The sequence below is a fragment of the Dermacentor silvarum genome, chromosome 3, assembly GCF_013339745.2.
Source record: "Dermacentor silvarum isolate Dsil-2018 chromosome 3, BIME_Dsil_1.4, whole genome shotgun sequence".
Lineage (NCBI taxonomy): Eukaryota > Metazoa > Arthropoda > Arachnida > Ixodida > Ixodidae > Dermacentor > Dermacentor silvarum.
Window position 1 is genome coordinate 129,960,945 of NC_051156.1, and position 4,781 is coordinate 129,965,725.

Consider the following 4,781-nt stretch of genomic DNA (forward strand, 5'->3'; position numbering starts at 1 on the left):
ATGTGAACTAGTGGGCGAACGAAACGGGCATCGTTGCTGATTCCAATATCTGATTGAAAGTAGTATTACAATGAATATTTATTTTGTTTCCATAATTAAATATTGTTCGGACAAGATAAGAATATACTTGCCTGGTTCGTTCTGAAACGTTAAAGTTACTCCTGATAAGCATAGCCGTCCGCTCTTCCTCTCCAATTGCGAATTATTCTCAGAGACACGCTTCTATCCAGCATGCGCCATTTCTGAAGTAAGCATCATGGATGTCCCATGAAGGGACATCCACAAAGAGCGCTCGATGAGCACGACGTGGTGTGGTGCTCATAGTTCACCGTGCATTCAAGAAGGTAACTATGTATACGTGCACTTGTGTATAATGGATTCGATTGGCCAGGTGAAGACAGCTATTGTACATGTAGTGCTTAACTGCTCGTACCTTCCAGCGGAATCGGCCAATGACCGAAGATTGGGCAAAGCGTCGGAAAAGCTGCCGGTTCCCTCCGCCAGCCGTACGTCGGCAAAAGACGGCCAGCGTTTGGTTGCCAACGACATTGGTGGAGTAACGGTAACTGATTTAATTCAAGAATACATCGAGACCATCACGATAAGCGATCGATGTAGTGTGGTGACTGCGGCACAAAATAACTGGTCAAAATAGTAAATTAAGAAGGCTTGCTTCTGTGTTTGTTGGTTCATTGTCGACAGTGAAATTAAAGGAGCGCAAGGAAAGGACACGGAGACGGCTGAACACCACAACCTCTCGTGGTGTTCAGTCTTGTCCATGTCCTATTTTTATTTTACGTAATAGGAGTCTTTGCGCAACAATATTATTTAAGAAAATTTTCAATGACAGCCGTACGCTGCAAGCTGCGCAGCTCAAGCATACTCGATATCCCGCCTAAATATTTTAAACTGAATTGAAATACATTTATTTGTCACACCCTATGCACCAGCAGAAACTATTGGCGATATGATAAATAGGATGCGTATGCTTTTATATAACGGTGTGCGTCTTTTTCTAACGTTTTCCTTGCATATCACAAATGGTGAACAAATTTTTTCTCGCTAAATTACATAACGAACATTTTCAACCGAATGTCTCCACGTTTGCATGCGTAAGCATTCTTAGGCGATTCAACCAGGAAATCTGTCCGTCGGTTTGCCGGTCCATCCGTTACGCGTAACACGTTGCGCTCCTTGAAAAGAAAAAGAACAGAAATTTGAAAGGAAAAAAGCCGGCAGATCCCACGCCCTATGGGAATCGATGTTATGCGAAGCAGTGTACGGGGATCCGCCTAGAAAGTTAACGAAACAACCATGAGACGCAGACGACTGTTTCATGACCTACATGACAGCCATGTCATTACATTCAAGTCTTTAGTCCTCAGGATTCCATTTAGCTACACCTAAGAGACCTTAAGGCGAAAGCCTTAGTCATGCTCATGACTATGACTTCGACCATCAACCTTTAGCCTTTTCCTTCACTTAGTACCACAACCCATTCCAATGTTTTTTAGTGTTAATCCTTTTTTCACTGAGTCATTGTCATTTTTGCTGCGTCATAGTCTTGACCATGACTTCTACCACCATCGCTTAGTGTTTCCTTCACTTAGTACGCACGACCGTACCCATTTCAGTGGTCTTTATTGAGTGTTAATCTTTTTTCGCTGAGTCATTGTCATTTTTGCTGAGTCATGCGCATGATTTATGACTTGACTTTTCAACGGGGACGCATGAAGAGCACTCATAACCTTTTGTTATTTTATGACAATCGGAAAGAGGTCGCTCCCATATGGATTCTTAATGACGTTCCACTATATAGATACGGCACGGATGTACTAGATGCCATGCTTTAATCGATTGATGAGAATGTTTTTTTTTTGCCACGCTGTAAAAAGTAGGCTCCTTATTTAGTAAGCATGCACCTGTAGAGAGGAGAAAGTTTTCTACTAAGCGACCTCTAGCATCACAGCGACAATCTCCCCAAATGGTGCTGTGTCCATTAAGGTCTCCTACGACAATATAAGGTTCGGGCAGCTCATAGATAAAGCTGTGAAATTCTGTTTTTGATAGGTGGTAGTTCGGGGGGGAGTGTATACAGAGGTAACTGTGACCAACTTATTAAAGAACACCGCACGGATCGCAAGTGCCTTTAGGGGCGTTTTAAGCTGTAATTGCCGGCAAGAAACACCTTTATCTACTGCTATGGCCACACCGCCCGACTAGGCAAGGGCGTCATTGCGTCTTTTCGTTAAATGACATAGCCGGAGAAAGTTCATGTATGAAGAATTAAAATGTGTTGCTTGGACACACAGCACCCTCGGATTGAACTTATTTAAGACTTCCTTAATGTCATGAAGATTGTGGAGTAAACCTCCTAACATTCCACTGTAGTGTCTGTGTGTCCATTTTATATGTGTTTTGTGCTGTATGTCTAAGAGCGACAGATTAAGCTAGCTCATGAGGCCTTTCCAGGCCCCGTGATGAGGGTTTTCCCTTTCTTCCCGTCGCGTTCGAGGGAGCTGCGCTGTTCTTTGGGCGCCTGAGACGCCGGTGTTTCGCTTGTTGTATCCATCACCTCATCTGAGGCGGTGGATAGTGCCCGCTCAGTGGGCACATTCCCGCGGGTTTCGGGCCTATCTGCACGGGCAGTGGCCCTGGCTCCGGCAAACCCGCGGATCTGCTGGGCCTCCTTGGTAGGGGGCGGAACAGCACTGGCTGCTCCACCCAGGGGGGCTGATGGCGTGACCGCCGTCACACTCCGTCTGACTTGGGCGGCCGTCGAATGATGTGACGCTGCCCCCCGGCGCGCCACATCGGCGTAGGACAGATTGACTGGTTGTTCGTAGAGAAACGTTTGCGTGCATCTGGGAATGATAGGATCAATTTGATTTTGAGTTTGATGATTTGCTTTTGTTTTTTCCACAATGGACACGAACGGGAGTACGCTGGGTGATCTCCGTCACCGTTAGCACAGTGGGTGGTGAAAGTGCAGGCGTCAGACGAGTGATCAATGGATGCACGTTTTGCACAAGTGGTGCGGCCTCGGCAGCTTTGCGAACTATGCCCAAACCGCTGACACTTCAAGCATCGGCGGGGATTCGGGATGTATGGCCGTACTCGGAATTTACAGCATCCAGTTTCTATTAAGTCTGGTAGGTTACTTGTTCCAAAGGTTATGATTACATGCTTCGTGGGGATTTCCTTGTCATCGCCCCTGATGGTTATTCTTGGACTTTTACTACATTCTTATATGCCAGCCCTCGGGTAGCTCGCTCTCACCAAGATCAATTAGGTCATCTTCAGAGATGACACCGCGGACAGTGTTCAATGATCTATGGGGGTCCACTAATACAAGAATGTCTCCAAAAGCATTGAGTTTTGACAGTTTTCTGCACTGGGTCTTGTCACGAACTTCAAGAAGAAGGTCGCCGCTTCCAATCTTGGTTATTTTGTAGCCTGGGCCGAGTGATTCTGTCAAAGATTTTGACACAATAAAAGAAGATATTGTGCGGACTGCCTTGGTTTCGTGTTTACTGTGAACTACATGATACTTGCGGAAGGTTTTTTTTCGGCTGCATGAAGAAATTTAAGGTTGCATCAGAGCGCCCCCCCCCCTCTTGAGGGAGCTACCAGGGAGTAAGGGAAATTGGATGCCATAAATAACCTTGCAATTCTCGGCAGGGATAGCGGCCGCCCACGATGGAGCCTAACCAAGGGACGACACAGGACGGAAACTATTGAGTTCTATGCACCTTAACGGTACATCCCCACTATAACCAAATACATATACCCAAGGCAGGACATAATGCGCAAGGTTAACCCTTGCTGCCCGCGCAGTCGGAAGTGAAACGAAAATAGAGATAGGACATTAAAGATTGAAAGAGAAATACGAAGATTGGAGAGAAGGACAGGAAAAGGCAACTACCGATTTCCCCCGGGTGGGTTAGTCTGGGGGTGCCAGTATACGCGAAGCGGAGGCCAAAGAGTTGCGTTGCCTTCACTGAGGGGCCATAAATGTCCAAACACCCGGCATTGGCTCAACCCCCAGGATCCCCTTTTCCCCGAACACGGCTAAGCCACGCCTGTTAGGCGACGGAAGGTCCAACCTCCATGTGCTCGGGTCCATGGTGTCGCAACACACCAAACGCCTGTTGATGCCGACGCCCCTGCGGGGCGTCCTACGCATTACATCGCCTTCCCAGCTCCATTTTCTTTCTCTTAATGTCAATTAGAATATCTGCGATCCCCGTTTGCCCTCGGATCCACACCGCTATCGTCATGTCTCTTAACTTAAGGCCTTGTGCGGTCCTTAACTTGTGCTCGAGCTTCTTTGTTAACCTCCAAGTTTGTGCCCCATATGTTAGCACCGGTAGAATGCAATGATTGTACACGTTTCTTTTCAACGACAGTGGTAAGCTTCCAGTCAGGATTTGGCAATACCTGCCGTATGCACTCCAACCCAATTTTATTCTTCTGTAAATTTCCTTCTCGTGATCAGGGTCCCCTGTGAGTGCTCCTTTACAGACTCTAGAGGCTGACTGGCGATCTTGTAATTCTTGTTCCCTTGCCAGGCAATTGAACATTATCTTTGTCTTCTGCACATTAATCTTCAACCCAACTCTTACAATTTCTCGGTCAAGGACCTGAATCATTTATCGCAATTCGTGGCATTTTTGCTGAATAGGACAATGTCATCTGCAAACCGAAGGTTGCTGAGATATTCGCCGTTGATCTTCACTCCTAATCCTTCCACAATCTAAGAGCTAGAATACTTCTTCTAG